The sequence below is a fragment of the Ranitomeya variabilis genome, chromosome 7 (genome assembly GCF_051348905.1).
Source record: "Ranitomeya variabilis isolate aRanVar5 chromosome 7, aRanVar5.hap1, whole genome shotgun sequence".
In the NCBI taxonomy this organism is placed as follows: domain Eukaryota; kingdom Metazoa; phylum Chordata; class Amphibia; order Anura; family Dendrobatidae; genus Ranitomeya; species Ranitomeya variabilis.
In genome coordinates, this window is record NC_135238.1 from 47679813 (window position 1) to 47698207 (window position 18395).

Here is an 18395-nt window from a genome sequence, read left to right on the forward strand (position 1 = left end):
GCCTTCCTCGTCACTGCACAGACAGCACTAAACAAGTATAGGAAGCATAAACAGCGCCTCCTCCTCCGGACCCCAGAGATCATACGATGGCCGGACCCCGGAGCTGTGTGGTGTTAGCAGTCCCAGATTAGCGCTACAAGTGCAGGCCGCAGGCTGAATGTCCCCTGTAACCGACCCTAATGTGCCAGCCCCAGTTACAGGGGAAATCACCAATTACATGACATGTATAAATATTGAATTGTCCACCCCACAAAGGGCTTTTATGACCATATTGGGGTACAATGTAGGAAATAAGTGAAAAATGATAATGTCTGTAATGTGCTGTGGAATTAAATTAAATATTTGCAATATCATAGAGGAAAATGCGTACATAATGAAAAAATAAAAAAAATACTAACAAAATAAAAAAAGAAAGGCCAATCTGTATCCGTTTCTAGCCCCGCCGAGCCCCCCGTCCTCCAACTATTCAATGTATAAAAATAATTGCTACCTAACAGGAACCCGATTCAGAATATATGATAGGGCTCCCATGTGTGGCAAACAATAAAAAAAGTGAAAAACAAGCCAGATATTTCCTCTTTTTGTTTCCACACTTTCCTTTATAGCAAAGAAAAAAATATATTAAAAAGATAAGAATATAAAAATGAAAAAAAAAAAGATTAAAATAAGATTCGAACAAGGAGTCATGAAATAAAGAGGTAAAATTATTTGGATGCTGAAATGAGAAAACATTTTAGAGCTATTAAAAAAAGCATTTAAGAAATAAAAAATAAAAAGTGTCTGGTCGCGATATGGTTAATGATTTTTCATTCTCGATTATCACTGATTCTATAAAGAACTTTATCACTCTGCAACCAAGCTTTATTAGCGCTCCCTAACCAGAATCAGCGAGAGCCAATAGGATCGTATTACGTCATTCTCACGCTGCCGTCGCAGGCTGATGACATCACACAAACTATAGTGATGCATTAAAGCAGTATCCCTCCGCTACACAATATAGTCCCTCTCAATGCAAATCGCTTTACTGCAACGGTTTCACGTACGAATAACGGAGATGGCGACGATTATTATCAGCGATCTGGGTTATTATTGCATTGTGAACGATTAGATTGGAAGGTTTTATCTGGGATGTAGAGAAGAACTCGTCACTCGCGCAAAGGCTTTTGCGATGTGTGTTGGGCGGAAAACGGCGGAAGGTTCAAGTGTCCATTTCCGTGTGTGGTGCAGGGGCGGAATGTCTGGCCTGTAGCTCTGCGGTGATCGCCACGGTGAGATTTATGACTGGCGCCTTCTGGGGGTGACGGGGATTTTCTGTTTCTCGTCCCCATATGATGTGATAACGCTGAGCGGGCGGGCGTGAGGCCGGAGCTCTCCCCGGGGCTGCAGCACCATCCTGCCCGGCTGTACAGGGGACGTGCTGGGGCCGGTGCCCGGGCCTCCTGGCCGGATCTCCCCCCACACCGCGCTGCTCCCACTAGATGGCGCCTGTGTTCCTCATAGTGTGAGGAAGGAAATGCTGCAGTAATAAGCGCCATAAGCGGGGTCTGGAGGCCTCTCCTCACAGCTGTGGGCGGATATTAGCAGCGATTTGTTCTGTTTCTAGTGATGTTTCCAATTGTCACAGTCTGTTCTGTGCCCCATACACTGCGGCCATCTGCTAGTAATGTATTCTCCATGTGGGGGGCTGGAGACTGGGTATTCCCAGCTCTGAGATCCTGTCCTGATACGGAATAATATTATGTTACTAGAAGACACCAGGCGCTAGGCACGCGTGCCCAGAACAGCAGCAGGCTAACCAGTTAGTGGGGTGTGAAGGACTAACAACAAGCCAATAGGTATTTTAAAGGTTGCCGCGCTGAACGGCACTTACACGATGAAGTAACGTCCTGTGGGAAAAAAGTAGCTACTTGTCTGGCAATGTCCTTCCTCCCAGTCCAGGAATCTTTAGCAATCGGAATAATATTAGCTAATACCTCCAGACATATAGTATAGTTCTTCTGATTAGCTATGTCGCAGGGCATATCTCATGTGCAGGCATTGCAGTACTGTAGGTATACAAGGCTAAGACCACTCATGTAGTGAGTTGTTAGTGGTCATGACCATGGATACTTAAGCTACTGCAATGCCCTGCAACATAGCTAATCAGAAGAACTTTACTACATTTCTAATTGGAGGTATTTGCTAATATTATTATTACTCTTACTATATATTGGGATAGGGCCTTTTAAAGAGAACCTGTCCTTAGATTCCTGCTGCCTGAACCCCAAGCAGCATAAGTATGATTGCAGCCAGGTATATTTTGCTCTAAAATGTTGCTGTGTTTCTCACTAAATCTAGTTTGACGCCACCACACTTCAGATGACTGACAGGTCTCTTCCTATGTACGCACATGAGACCTGTCAATCACCAGGATCAGGCTGGGGGCCGCATCAAAGTCGGTCTCTGAAATGGCTTCTCAAGCAAAGGAGGCGATTCATCAGTTTTGTCACAAGTCGGTTGGTTTAAAAAAAAAAAAAATTGTTACTTTTGGCGTCCTCACTCCATTGTCACCCAGCTCTGAAAAAGTGGGATTGGGTGGGGACGTGGCTGCCCCCCACTCATCAAGCTTCTCCACAAGTCTTAAGGTACCTTCACACGAAACGACTTTGTAACGATATCGCTAGCAATCCGTGACGTTGCAGCGTCCTCGCTAGTGATATCGTTTAGTTTGACACGCAGCAGCGATCAGGATCCTGCTGTGATGTCGCTGGTCGCTGAATAAAGTCCAGAACTTTATTTGGTCGTCCGATCGCCGTGTATCGTTGTGTTTGAAAGCAAAAGCAACGATACCAGGGTAAACATCGGGTTACCAAGCGCAGGGCCGCGCTTAGTAACCCGATGTTTACCCTGGTTACCAGCGTAAAAAAAACAAACAGTACATACTCACCTGCGCGTCCCCCAGCGTCTGCTTCCTGACACTTACTGAGCGCCAGCCCTAAAGTGAAAGTGAAAGCACAGCGGTGACGTCACCGCTGTGCTGTTAGGGCCGGAGCTCAGTCAGTGTCAGGAAGCAGACGCTGGGGGACGCGCAGGTGAGTATGTACTGTTTGTTTTTTTTACTTTTACGCTGGTAACCAGGGTAAACATCGGGTTACTAAGCGCGGCCCTGCGCTTAGCAACCCGATGTTTACCCTGGTTACCCGGGGACCTCGGCATCGTTGGTCGCTGGAGAGCGGTCTGTGTGACAGCTCTCCAGCGACCAAACAGCGACGCTGCAGCGATCGGCATCGTTGCCGCTATCGCTGCAGCGTCGCTTCGTGTGAAGGTACCTTTACTCAAGCAGGGACTGGAGTAAGATTTGCAGTGAGGTGCACACCACTACGCACCTCGCCTGATTTATCCCCTTCACGACCTCCGCCGTACTAATACGGGAGGCTATTGAAGCATGGCAAAAGTAAAAAAAAAAAATGTTTAAAAAAATATATAAAAGTTTAAATCACCCCCCTTTTGACCCATTCAAAATAAAACGATAAAAAAAAGAAAAAAAACCTACACATCTGTTATCGCCGCGTTCAGAATCGCCCAATCGATAAATAAAAGGATTAACCTGATCGCTAAATGGCGTAGCGAGAAAAAAATTCGAAACGCCAGAATTACGTTTTTTTGGTCACCATGACATTGCATTAAAATGCAAAAGGTATCTGTACCAAAATGGTATCATTAAAAACACCAGCTCAGCACGCAAAAAATAAGCCCTCACCTGACTCCAGATCATGAAAAATGGAGACGCTACGGGTATCAGAAAATTGCACAGTGTTTTGTTTTTTTTTGCAAAGTTTGGAATTTTTTTTCACCACTTAGCTAACACATAACCTAGTCATGTTAGGTGTCTATGAACTCGTAATGACCTGGAAAATCAAAATGTCAGGTTAGTTTTTGCATTTAGTGAACCTAGCAAAAATGTCAAACAAAAAACCAGTGTGGGATTGCACTTTTGGCAATTTCATCGCACGTGGAATTTTTTTCCTGGATTCTACCGTGTTTCCCCGAAAGTAAGACAGTGTCCTACATTCTTTTACCACTCAAAAGTCCCACTATGTCTTACTTTCGGGGTATGTCTTACATTGGAAAAAAAACAACGATGCCGATCGCTGCAGCGTCGTTGTGTGGTCGCTGGAGAGCTGTCACACAGACAGCTCTCCAGCGACCAACTATGCGAAGTCCCCTGGTAACCAGGGTAAACATCGGGTTACTAAGCGCAGGGCCGCGCTTAGTAACCCGATGTTTACCCTGGTTACCCTTGTAAATGTAAAAAAAAAAAGAAAAAAAGTGAGGTGTCATATCTTGTTTTTTCCAGAGGTGATTTTGGAGTTTTTGGGCTGTCGGGACAGAATACAGTGGCTCTTCCTTTGCCTTTTGGTGTTTTTAATCCTTCAGAAAGATACTGTTGACTTCCATCTCCAAGTTCTAATCGTCGCTTCGCCGGAGGGTGCCCCAGTGCAGGCTGCAGTAGGCCGGCTCTGGCGGCGGGTCCATGCGGGGTGGAGTAGAGGAAGCTGGCCGCTGCTTGCTGCTCCGGAGCGCACAGTCCGTGCGGGGGATGGTGCATTGGGCCGGGGGAGGACAGGACGTGCAGGTATCCACCGCCTCCTACCCCAACCACAGCGCCGCCCCCGGCCACGAACCCCCCGGAGAAGCTGGAGCATTTGTCGGGTAGCAGCAGCTGGTCGTGCCCGAGGTGGCTTCCCTTTCTCATGGTACGGAGCCGCCGCCTTCTCCGCTCTCCTCCTTGTGACCCCAGTAATCCGCACTGCCCGGCCTGCACCCTACAAATAGCTGGGGCTGCAGTTAGAGCAGGTGCTGAGGTGAGCTCGTCAGAGGGCTATCGAGCACCGGGGGAGGCAGATGGAGGCGGATTGTACGGCTGTGTGTGCTCGGGCCCCAGCTCCGACCTCCCTGCCACCGCCGCGGCTGAAAAATGGCTCCAGGAAGCTGACAATGAATGAAGGGATGCGGTTTACGCGCGAAGGTCGGTGTTACATCCTCCGCTACGCTCCAGCGTCCTCGTTCCATCGCTCCAGCGTCCCGTCTGCTACGCTCCAGCGTCCTCGTTCCATCGCTCCAGCGTCCCGGTCTGCACGCTCCTCTGCAGGTGTTCTTTCTCTGCGCAGGCGCTCTAGCTTCCCTGTAGCTCGCAGGCCCAGCGTCTCTGTTACCTCCTTCTGAAGTCACATGTTCTTTCCATCCAATCCTGTTCCTGCTCCTCCTATAAAAGGTAGTTCTTCCTGCTTCCTGGTGCCTGATTGTTTTAGCACGTTTGCTATTACGTTTGGCCCTTCGTATTCCCTGCTCAGTGCCTGCACTCTGTGCCTTATCGTGCTACCTTCTGGTTCTCTCTGGTTCACTCCGTTTCCCTGTTGTTACCTGCAGTCCCTGTTCTTATTTTCCTGTAGTTACCTATGGTCTTTGTTTTGTTTTCCTTCCCTCAGCTCCGCTTCGTTCCTGCCTCCCGGCCCTCCAGGCTCTCTAGCAGCTTCCCGTATTCTTCCCCAGTATCCTGCCTTCGTTTATCTCTCTTCCTGGAGCCGTTCCTACTGGTATCTCACCGTGGGTAAGTGACCTCTGGGCTTGCTCCTTGCGGTCCCTGTATAGGGGTCGTTATCTCCTAGGTCGCTCGCCCAGGGGTAGGGCTCCCCACGGTCCAGAGGGTCCACTCTTGTCTCTCCTAGTTCGCTATAGTCGGAGCTGGGGCCCCGAGCACACACAGCCGTACAATCCACCTCACGAGGAGAGTGGAGAAGGCGGCGGCTCCGTACCATGAGAAAGGGAAGCCACCTCGGGCACGACCAGCTGCTGCTCCCCGACAAATGCTCCAGCTTCTCCGGGGGGTTCGTGGCCGGGGGCGGCGCTGTGGTTGGCGTAGGAGGGGTCAGATACCTGCACGTCCTGTCCCCCCCCCAGCCCGGTGCACCATCCCCCGCACGGACTGTGCGCTCCGGAGCAGCAAGCAGCGGCCAGCTTCATCTACTCCACCCCGCATGGACCCGCCGCCAGAGTCGGCCTACTGCAGCCTGCACTGGGGCGCCCTCCGGCGAAGTGACGATTAGAACTTGGAGATGGAAGTCAACAGTATCTTTCTGAAGGATTAAAAACGCCAAAAGGCAAAGGAAGAGCCACTGTATTCTGTCCCGACAGCCCAAAAACTCTAAAATCACCTCTGGAAATAACAAGATATGACACCTCATATTTTTTTTTTTTAACATTTACACTGGCAACCAGGGTAAACATCGGGTTACTAAGCGCGGCCCTGCGCTTAGTAACCCGATGTTTACCCTGGTTACCAGTGAAGACATCGCTGAATCGTCCGCATCCCGCAGTTAATGCAGCAAAAGGTACCGGTACGGCTTATATTTTTCCAACGTACAGTACTGTCTTACTTTCGGGGTGCGTCTTACATTAGCCGACCCCGCTAAAACCCCCACTACGTCTTACTATCGTGGGTGTCTTACTATCGGGGAAACACTGTAGTACACGAAATGATAAAACCAATGATGTCGTTCAAAAGTACAATTTGTCCCTCAAAAAACAAGCCCTCACATGGTTATATTGATGGAAAAATAAAAAAGTTATGGCTCTGGGATGGAGGGGAGCGAAAAACGAAAGCGAAAAAGGGCGAGGTCTTGAAGGGGTTAATGAATCATGAACACTTTGTTCCAATTCCTCCATTCATCAAGATCAGCAAGAAGATTGCTGGTTTGATAAATCGGAGCTAATAATAATAATCTTTTTATATAGCGCTAACATATTCTGCAGCGCTGTAGAGTTTGCACACATTATCATCGCTGTCCCCGATGGGGCTCACAATCTACATTCCCTATCAGTAAGTCTTTGGAATGTGGGAGTTCATGCAGCCCAGGAATTTACAGGAACTGGAGGCTTTTTGCCAAGAAGAGTGGGCAGCTTTACCATCTGAGAAAATAAAGACCCTCATCCACAACTACCACAAAAGACTTCAAGCTGTCATTGATGTTAGAGGGGGTGTCACGTTAATGTATAAAATCGCAGACGATTTTTCATTCTCCCTTGTTACCACACACGCTGCGGGCTCCGACCCCCCCCCCCCCCCCCCCTTTTTTTTTTTTCAAACCTTGGCCTGGCTTGGCCCAATCCGTGTGTAACTTGAAACTCAGTGTGGGGCTCTGATCCCCCTCCTCCTCCAAGCTAGGAATGTTAATTAGGAAGGAATTCCTTTGTCCAAAAAGAAACATGTGCTTTCCTTTGTATATAAGGGAGATAGTAAAAAGGGCATATCTCCGGCCCAATCAATGATAGAGACATGACAGATACATATTCGGAACGGGCTTTGATAGAGCTTCGCTACGGTGCCTTTTGATAAACTCTAAACCCCCAGGAACCTGAGAAATGGATTTCTCCTGAACTGTGTGGAATAGCTAGCCCAAGCGTAGACTGTTATGACCCCAATGGCAGAGGGTCTTAGAAGTTATTACCAAATCTGCAAACACAAAAAACCAGCTCATAGGGCAGTGGTAACTAGGCTGACCATATACCTGATCCTAGCACCACAAATAGCAGCAGCCGGGGAACGTACCTACGTTGGTTCTAGACGTCTCGCGCCAGCCGGAGAACTAACTAACTAACCCTAGAAGGGAAAAGATAGACCTTTCTTGCCTCCAGAGAAAAGACCCCAAAAGTTGGATACAAGCCCCCAACAAATAATAACTGTGAGGTAAGAAGAAAAGACAAACGTAAGAATGAACTAGGTTTTTAGCAAAGAGAGGCCCACTGACTAATAGCAGAATATAGTAAGATGACTTATACGGTCAGCAAAAACCCTATCAAAATTTCCACGCTGAATATTCAAGAACCCCCGAACCGTCTAACGGCCCGGGGGGAGAATATCAGCCCCCTAGAGCTTCCAGCAAAATCAGGAATCACATTTAGTGCAAGCTGGACAAAAAAGAGCCAGGTGGGTACCAAGCTGGGGAAAGAAAATCAGTGTCATGTCGCTAGTGACCACAAGAGGGAGCCAAATAATCCAATTCACAACAGTACCCCCCCCTTAAGGAGGGGTCACCGAACCCTCACCAAGACCACCAGGACGATCAGGATGAGCAGCGTGAAAGGCACGAACCAAATCGGCCGCATGAACATCAGAGGCGACCACCCAGGAATTATCCTCCTGACCATAGCCCTTCCACTTGACCAGATACTGAAGCCTCCGTCTGGAGAGACGAGAATCCAAGATCTTCTCCACCATGTACTCCAACTCGCCCTCAACCAACACCGGAGCAGGAGGCTCAACAGAAGGAACCACAGGCACAACATAGCGCCGCAACAAAGACCTATGGAACACGTTGTGAATGGCAAACGACACCGGAAGATCCAAGCGAAAGGACACTGGATTAAGGATTTCCAAAATCTTATAAGGACCGATGAAGCGAGGCTTAAATTTAGGAGAGGAGACCTTCATAGGAACAAACCGAGAAGACAGCCACACCAAATCCCCAACACGAAGTCGGGGACCCACACCGCGGCGGCGGTTGGCAAAACGCTGAGCCTTCTCCTGTGACAACTTTAAGTTGTCCACCACATGATTCCAGATCCGCTGCAACCTATCCACCACAGAATCCACCCCAGGACAGTCAGAGGGCTCAACATGTCCCGAGGAAAAACGAGGATGAAAACCAGAGTTGCAGAAAAATGGCGAAACCAAAGTAGCGGAACTAGCCCGATTATTAAGGGCAAACTCAGCCAATGGCAAGAAGGTCACCCAATCATCCTGATCTACAGAAACAAAACACCTCAAATAAGCCTCCAGAGTCTGATTTGTTCGCTCCGTTTGGCCATTAGTCTGAGGATGAAAGGCAAACAAAAATGACAAATCAATGCCCATCTTAGCACAAAAGGATCGCCAGAACCTGGAAACAAACTGGGATCCTCTGTCAGACACGATATTCTCAGGAATGCCGTGCAAACGAACCACATTCTGAAAGAACAAAGGAACCAGATCGGAAGAGGAAGGCAGCTTAGGCAAAGACACCAAATGGACCATCTTGGAAAAGCGATCACATACCACCCAGATGACAGACATGCCCTGAGACACTGGAAGATCTGAAATGAAATCCATGGAAATGTGTGTCCAAGGCCTCTTCGGGACAGGCAAGGGCAAGAGCAACCCGCTGGCACGAGAACAGCAAGGCTTAGCTCGAGCACAAGTCCCACAGGACTGCACAAATGACCGCACATCCCGTGACAAGGAAGGCCACCAAAAGGACCTAGCCACCAAATCTCTGGTGCCAAAAATCCCCGGATGCCCTGCCAACACCGAGGAATGAACCTCGGAAATGACTCTGCTGGTCCATTTATCAGGAACAAACAGTCTGTCAGGTGGACAAGAGTCAGGTCTACCAGCCTGAAATCTCTACAACACATGTCGCAAATCCGGAGAAATGGCTGACAAGATTACTCCCTCTTTAAGAATACCAGCTGGCTCTGAGACTCCAGGAGAGTCAGGCACAAAGCTCCTTGAAAGAGCATCAGCCTTCACATTCTTTGAACCTGGCAAATATGAGACCACAAAGTCAAAACGGGAGAAAAACAATGACCAATGGGCCTGTCTAGGATTCAGGCGTTTAGCAGACTCGAGATACATCAGATTTTTGTGATCAGTCAAGACCACCACACGATGCTTAGCACCCTCGAGCCAATGACGCCACTCCTCAAATGCCCACTTCATGGCCAACAACTCCCGATTGCCAACATCATAATTCCGCTCAGCAGGCGAAAACTTCCTAGAAAAAAAAGCACATGGTCTCATTACAGAGTAACCAGGGCCTCTCTGCGACAAAACGGCCCCTGCCCCGATCTCAGAAGCATCCACTTCAACCTGAAAGGGAAGTGAGACATCAGGCTGGCACAAAACAGGCGCCGAAGTAAACCGGCGCTTCAGCTCTTGGAAAGCTTCCACGGCTGGAGGAGCCCAGTTAGCAACATCAGAACCTTTCTTGGTCATATCCGTCAAAGGTTTAACAACGCTAGAAAAGTTAGCGATAAAACGACGGTAGAAGTTGGCAAAACCCAAGAACTTCTGAAGACTCTTAACTGACGTGGGTTGAGTCCAATCATGAATAGCTCGGACCTTGACTGGGTCCATCTCCACCGCAGAAGGGAAAAAAATAAAACCCAAAAAGGGAACCTTCTGTACTCCAAAGAGACACTTTGAGCCCTTAACAAACAAAGCATTCTCACGCAAAACCTGAAACACCATCCTGACCTGCTTTACATGGGAGTCCCAATCATCAGAAAAAAACAGAATATCATCCAGATAAACAATCATAAATTTATCCAGATACTTCCGGAAGATATCATGCATAAAGGACTGAAACACTGAAGGAGCATTAGAGAGCCCAAAAGGCATCACCAAGTACTCAAAATGACCTTCGGGCGTATTAAATGCAGTTTTCCATTCATCTCCTTGCTTAATGCGCACAAGGTTGTACGCACCACGAAGATCTATCTTGGTGAACCACTTGGCACCTTTAATCCGGGCAAACAAGTCCGACAACAGAGGCAAAGGATACTGAAATTTAACAGTGATTTTATTCAGAAGCCGATAGTCAATACAAGGTCTCAAAGATCCGTCCTTCTTGGCCACAAAAAAGAATCCCGCACCAAGAGGGGAAGAGGATGGACGGATATGCCCCTTCTCCAGAGACTCCTTGATATACGAACGCATTGCGGTATGCTCAGGTACAGACAGATTAAATAATCTTCCCTTAGGAAATTTACTACCTGGAATCAAATCTATAGCGCAGTCACAGTCCCTATGAGGAGGAAGAGCACTGGACCTGGACTCGCTGAATACATCCTGATAATCAGACAAATACTCAGGAACTTCCGAAGGAGTAGAGGAAGCAATAGACACCGGCGGGGAATCACCATGAATTCCCTGACAGCCCCAAATTGACACAGACATTGCCTTCCAATCCAAGACTGGATTATGGGTCTGTAACCATGGCAGACCCAAAACGACCAAATCATGCATCTTATGCAGAACAAGAAAACGAATCACCTCCCGATGCTCAGGAGTCATGCACATGGTTACCTGTGTCCAAAACTGCGGCTTATTTTCCGCCAATGGCGTAGCATCAATACCTCTAAGAGGGATAGGATTTACCAACGGCTCAAGAACAAAACCACAGCGCTTGGCAAATGACAGATCCATAAGACTCAGGGCAGCACCTGAATCCACAAACGCCATAACAGGGTAGGAAGACAATGAGCAAATTAAAGTCACAGACAAAATAAATTTAGGTTGCAAATTACCAATGGCGACAGGACTAACAACCCTTGTTAGGCGTTTAGAGCATGCTGATATAACATGTGTAGAATCACCACAGTAAAAACACAACCCATTCTGACGTCTATGATTTTTCCGTTCATTTCTAGTCTGAATTCTACCACATTGCATTAAATCAGGTGTTTGTTCAGACAACACCACCAGAGGATTAGCGGCTTTGCGCTCCCGCAAACGCCGGTCAATTTGAATAGCCAGCGCCATGGAATCATTCAGACTTGTAGGAATGGAGAAACCCACCATCACATTCTTAATGGCTTCAGAAAGGCCATTTCTGAAATTTGCGGCCAGAGCACACTCATTCCACTGAGTAAGTACGGACCATTTCCGAAATTTTTGGCAATACACTTCAGCTTCATCCTGGCCCTGAGAGATAGCCAGCAAGGCTTTTTCTACCTGAATTTCAAGATTGGGTTCCTCGTAAAGCAACCCGAGCGCCAGAAAAAACGCATCAATATTTGCCAATGCCGGATCTCCTGGCGCTAACGAGAAGGCCCAATCCTGAGGGTCGCCCCGCAAGAAAGAGATAACAATTTTAACTTGCTGAGCTGAGTCTCCAGACGAACGGGGTCTCAGAGATAGAAACAATTTACAATTATTCCTGAAATTCCTAAACTTAAGTCGGTCTCCAGAGAACAGTTCAGGAATAGGTATTTTAGGTTCAGACATAGGACTACTGGTAACAAAATCTTGAATGCCCTGCACACGAGCAGCAAGCTGATCCACACTAGTAATCAAAGTCTGGACATTCATGTCTGCAGCAAGCTCAAGCCACTCAGAGGTAAAGGGGAGGAAGAAAGAGAAAAAAAAAAACTCAGAATTTCCTTTCTTATTATCCCACTTCTGCAATGCATTAAACATTCACCTTGGGCCTGGCATACTGTTATGACCCCAATGGCAGAGGGTCTCAGAAGTTATTACCAAGTCTGCAAACACAAAAAACCAGCTCATAGGGCAGTGGTAACTAGGCTGACCGTATACCTGATCCTAGCACCACAAATAGCAGCAGCCGGGGAACGTACCTACGTTGGTTCTAGACGTCTCGCGCCAGCCGGAGAACTAACTAACCCTAGAAGGGAAAAGATAGACCTTTCTTGCCTCCAGAGAAAAGACCCCAAAAGTTGGATACAAGCCGCCAACAAATAATAACTGTGAGGTAAGAAGAAAAGACAAACGTAAGAATGAACTAGGTTTTTAGCAAAGAGAGGCCCACTGACTAATAGCAGAATATAGTAAGATGACTTATACGGTCAGCAAAAACCCTATCAAAATTTCCACGCTGAATATTCAAGAACCCCCGAACCGTCTAACGGCCCAGGGGGAGAATATCAGCCCCCTAGAGCTTCCAGCAAAATCAGGAATCACATTTAGTGCAAGCTGGACAAAAAATAAGAACAATGCAAATAACCAAAAAATAAGGAAGCAGGTCTTAGCTTATTTTGCAAGAACCAGGACCAGCAGACAGGAGCAAACAGAAAGGAACTGATTACAACGATGCCAGGCACCAGACTGAAAATCCAGGAAGCTTAAATAGCAACACCCCTGGACTAACGAGCCAGGTGGGTACCAAGCTGGGGAAAGAAACTCAAAGTGTCATGTCGCTAGTGACCACAAGAGGGAGCCAAATAATCCAATTCACAACAGTAGACCCATTAGAAAGCTAATTTCAATAGAAGATGAGTGATGTGGGTGCCGTTATTCTGCTAGGTACACAAGCACATTTAGGAGTATTATAAGTTTTCGTCCCAAAATGTGCACCCGGGCAGCTAGGGGAGGGTGCAGGTAAACCAGCCCCTTTAGTGATGTTGCAAGCCAGCAAGTATAAGGCACGGCTGTCAGCCCAGCATTCATTCTTGCCTGGGACCTCACTACAGAAAGATTCCCTGATGAATTGGGACTTCTGGCTCCGCCCACCAGCATGGTTAGCCTGAAATGATCTAATCCCTGTATTTTTTATAATTGCTGTACATACTTTAATTTTTCTCATATTGTAAAATCTTTATATACCTTTTATAAACACTGCCTAATCTTTTATGGAGTAAAATATAAAATTTACTAGTTCATTTTCCTTGCTCTAAAACCCTAAAAAGTCCTCTGAAGTTAATTACGCTACTAATTTGGGTTGGCTCGAACCCCTCTCTGAGAAATCTGAGCTGGTGGCAGCGAAGTGAGTTCTGGGCGAGGTGGGGACAGCTGGCAGCGACGGAACATGGTTTTATAAGCTATTGTCTGGCTGTGGCTTGAGCATTTATAATTCCCTCGCTGCAGCGTGCCTGCTAGCCAGTTCACAGTGAAGCAGCCCATCCGACGACTAATTATCCTAGGTGTAGTTCCCTGACTGACCTGAGGGTAAGGAGGGGCGCCGGAGAGCTGCAAGTTCTGAAGCGGAACTGAAAAGCGGGATATACATAAATCCCTGCAGTTCGTGATATATTGTAGCAGCAGTGGGATAACTAAAATAAGCTCCTGCGGTAAATTGATAGGTCAATATCCTTGGTTGTGTTTTCATCACATTGTAGCCGTAGAGGGATAACTAAGATAAGCCCCCCTGCACGTGTGATAGCCGTGTGCTGGCCAAAGGTCACCGACGATCCGTGACTGGGTAATACACGGTATTAAGAAATGGGGTGTGTGAACTTTAGATCATCGTCATTTGGATGTTTTGGGTTGTCATTATGATTTAAAAAGAGAAAACAGTAGTTTGACAATAAATTGCTTCACCCAACCACAATAGAGTTTATTTAATTTTAGTATCCATGATTAACCCCTTACCGACATCGGACGTACTATCCCGTCCGATGTCGGCTCCCCTGCTTTGATGAAGGGCTCCGCGGTGAGCCCGCATCAAAGCCGGGACATGTCAGCTGTTTTGAACAGCTGACATGTGCCCGCTATAGTGGCGGGTGAAATCGCGATTCACCCGCCGCTATTAACTAGTTAAATGCCGCTGTCAAACGCAGACAGCGGCATTTAACTACCGCATCCGGCCGGGCGGCCGGAAATGACGTCATCGCCGACCCCCGCCACATGATCGGGGGTCGGCGATGTGTCAGGACAGTAACCATAGAGGTCCTTGAGACCTCTATGGTTACTGATCGCCGGTAGCTGTGAGCGCCACCCTGTGGTCGGCGCTCACAGCACACCTGATTTTCTACTACATAGCAGCGAACAGCAGATCACTGCTATATAGCAGAGGCGATCGTGCTGTGCCTGCTTCTAGCCTCCCATGGAGGCTATTGAAGCATGGCAAAAGTAAAAAAAAAAAAAAGTTAAAAAAATATAAAAGTTTAAATCACCCCCCCTTTCGCCCCAATCAAAATAAATCAATAAAAAAATCAAATCTACACATATTTGGTATCGCCACGTTCAGAATCGCCCGATCTATCAATAATAAAAAAAGCATTAACCTGATCGCTAAACGGCGTAATGAGAAAAAAAATCGAAACGCCAGAATTACGTTTTTTTGGTCGCCGCGACATTGCATTAAAATGCAATAACGGGCGATCAAAAGAACGTATCTGCACCGAATTGGAATCATTAAAAATGCCAGCTCGGCACACAAAAAATAAGACCTCAACCGACCCCAGATCATGAAAAATGGAGACGCTACGAGTATCGGAAAATGGCGCAATTTTTTTTTAACTTAGGTAAAAAATAACCTAGTCATGTTAGGTGTCTATGAACTCGTAATGACCTGGAGAATCATAATGGCAGGTCAGTTTTAGCATTTAGTGAACCTAGCAAAAAAGCCAAGCAAAAAACAAGTGTGGGATTGCACTTTTTTTGCAATTTCATCGCACTTGGAATTTTTTTCCCGTTTTCTAGTACACGACATGGTAAAACCAATGATGTCGTTCAAAAGTACAACTCGTCCCGCAAAAAATAAGACCTCACATGGCCAAATTGACGGAAAAATAAAAAAGTTATGGCTCTGGGAAGGAGGGGAGTGAAAAACGAACACGGAAAAACGAAAAATCCCACGGTCATGAAGGGGTTAAGGACTGGTGTACAGTCAGAAATGCATAGGAAATTTATACTATATTGCTGGATGTTATTGAAAATGTTGTTCACTTTTTAACCGCACTGGGATAAATTTCTATTTTATACCTGGATTTTCTGTCTGGAGTTTTTCTTTTGGATCTGTATATCATGGAGTGTAGCAAGAGCGGCTTCTCCTGTACTGAAGAAAAAAACAGCTCTCCCGTTATATTAGTTTGATTCTATTTTTGCAATTTTAGAGGCAGATGATTTCTGAATATCACATCCATCATCTGCTGGCAGAGATGTGGGCTCAATTAATGAGCTTGCATCAAGGTCTTAGTTGCCAACCGTCTATAAATTTACGGACAGTCCATAAAATCCTGATGCTTTTCTCTGCTGTCCGTAGCATCCGGCAGAAATAAACACCGTCCAGTGAATTTCCTTCCCCATCCCTGAAGTTTGTACTGTGCATGCGCTAAAAAGGCTGCCATGTGCAGTACAAACAGGACCTGTCCCGGAAGAAGACTAGAAGGGCCATGTGGGAACCTGAAGGGTGGTGGCAGAAAATGGCGGAATTCTGCTGCAGACCTTCCTGCTGCTGCTCCCGGCTAGCTGAGCTGATGCTCTGGGACTCGGTGCACTACAGGTAGGGGGGCCCGAATCCGATGCCAGCGCGCTGGTGTCCCCTGCTCCAGTCTGCTTAGCGTCATTCTATCTAAGACGTCTCAGTGCAGAGGTCACGTTGTTGTCACTACAGCGCACTCTCTGTGCTGAGATGTCAGATAATCAGAACTTAGAATGTGCTGAGGAGACCTGACCGGAGCAGTGGACTCTGGAGCTCTGGCAGCGGGGAATACAACAGGGAGAAATGAGTATTTGTTGTTTTTCTTTTGTTTTTATAATGGAGCAATATATGGGACCCATTATTCTGTATTGAGAAATATATGGGTCCATTATACTGTATGCAGCATTATATGGGGCCATTATTCTGTATGGAGCATTATATGGGGCCCATAGGGATGGCAAATTCAGAATACCAAATTACCCAGAGGGTAAATAAGCCCTAGTTAAGGGCTTGTTAAAAAATGGTGGTACATAAATTATAAAAAAAAACACCCAGCAGTGTGCCTGTTAAATCTCACTATTATAATCTCTGTAAAAAAATATGTATAGCCCCAACCCTATGAGGAAGCATGTTAGGCAAAACTTGTTGGGGAAGCTATGTGTTAGTTTTAGATAGCAAAAGTGATGCCTGTGTATCCTAGGGATAGAGACTAACCCATAAACTGCAGTCATGGTGAATATAGTATTGCTCTGAATAGGGATTAGATTGATGAATTAATAAGATGGTTTGTGTATTCCTCCCTTTCCTTATCCTCCTGCCTATTTTGGTAAGTGCTGTTGTATGATAGTGGTATTCAGTTATCCCTGTTTTGTATTTGTGTCTTGTTTCTCTTACATTTCTGTACCAAGCCCCATGGGGTTTAACAAGATCATAGTAAGGTTGGAGACCCAGGCCTCTCTACCATCAAGAGAACCCCTGAGACAGGGATAGTTAGGGTCTCAGTTCCAGAGACAGTTTTAGGCACCTCTGTTATGTCTGTCACAGCGTGTCACCTACATACAGTATAATGGGCCCCAAATTGTCCTCCATACAGTGTAATACCTCCATATAGTCCTCAATATATAATGGCCCCACATTGTCCTCTATTCAGTATAATGGCCGCACTTAGTCCATACATTATAATGGCCCCACATACTCATCCATACAGTGTAATGACTCCACATAATCCTCTATACAGTGTATTGGGCCCCACAGTCCTCAATACAATATAATGAGCCCCACACACTCCTCCACACAGAATAATGGCCCCACATCTTCCATACAGTATAATGGCCCCACATAACCCTCCATACAGTATAATGGCCCCAAGAAATACTCCATATGGCATAATGTTTCCCACATTAAAAATAAAAATACTCCGCTCTCCCCAGTGTTCCAGACTCGACAGCGAGAACTCTGAAACTTGTCACTGCACTGCACAGCGGGAGTGTAAGGGCTCGTGCACACATTGCGGTTTTTGCTGCGGATCCACAGCGGATTTGACGCTGCGGATCCGCAGCAGTTTTCCATGCAGGGTACAGTACAATGTTACCCTATGGAAAACAAAAACCGCTGTGCCCACGATGCGGAAAATTCATTGCGGAACCGCTGCGGAAAAAAAGAAGGTGCATGTCACTTCTTTCTGCGGATTCCGCAGCGGTTTTCAACATATACCAATAAAAAAGTGCTATTGAAAACCCGAAGAAGAATCCGCAGTGAAAACCGCTGCGGTTTTGCACTGCGGATTTTCCAAATCCGCAGCGGAAAAGTCCCCAGAAGAATCCGCAAAGTGTGCACATACCCTAATAGTGATATTATCGCACCCCCTGCACTAAGACATCAGATGCAGAAGGAGAATTATGGCTCAGATCCCTCATTCATTATTACCTTCAACTGTATCGGAATCCTGGATGCTGAACAGTTGGAGTGATGCCGGGAAGGGGGCAGGGATTGGTGCGAACATCGTGGGCCAAATATAATCACCCTGCCGGAGAGATTTGGCCCGCAGGCCAGCATTTGACATGTGTGGTTCAAACCATACTGGGCTTCATGTAAATATTAAAAAATGGGTGGACAACTTTTCTCACATGACATATCAGAAATGAATGCCATAAAAAGAAAAAAATGCTTCCAACCTCACAAACAATATAAATGGTTATCAGATTGTCGGCGCTTCCACTTTAATCTGATCCACATCCTGAGATCATGATTGTGTGATCCTGATGTTTGTCATGGCAATTCATGGCCAAATAGCGGCCTTAGAGTCTCCCGGCTATAGCGGCCTGTTCAGAAGTTAGCGTCATTTAGGTGGTAAAAATACACTTTTTCATTCCTGTCATGCCATTTTGCATTAATTCCTTAAATCACCTAAAGGGTTAATAAACTACCTGACAGCAGTTTTCGATATGTCGGGGGGTGATGTTTTCAAAATGGTATCACTTTTGGGGTTTTACC

General features: G+C 46.6%; 1 protein-coding gene across 2 annotated transcripts in view; it reads left to right on the forward strand.

Moving 5' to 3' along the window:
* Positions 1 to 585: 585 nt before the first annotated feature.
* Positions 586 to 18395, forward strand: part of LOC143785878 (uncharacterized) — a 36033-nt gene continuing 18223 nt past the window's right edge. For both annotated transcript variants that reach the window (XM_077275017.1, XM_077275018.1), the window contains exon 1: positions 586 to 1268. The gene's annotated coding sequence lies outside the window, so the exon portion shown is untranslated. The remainder of the gene's footprint in view (positions 1269 to 18395) is intronic.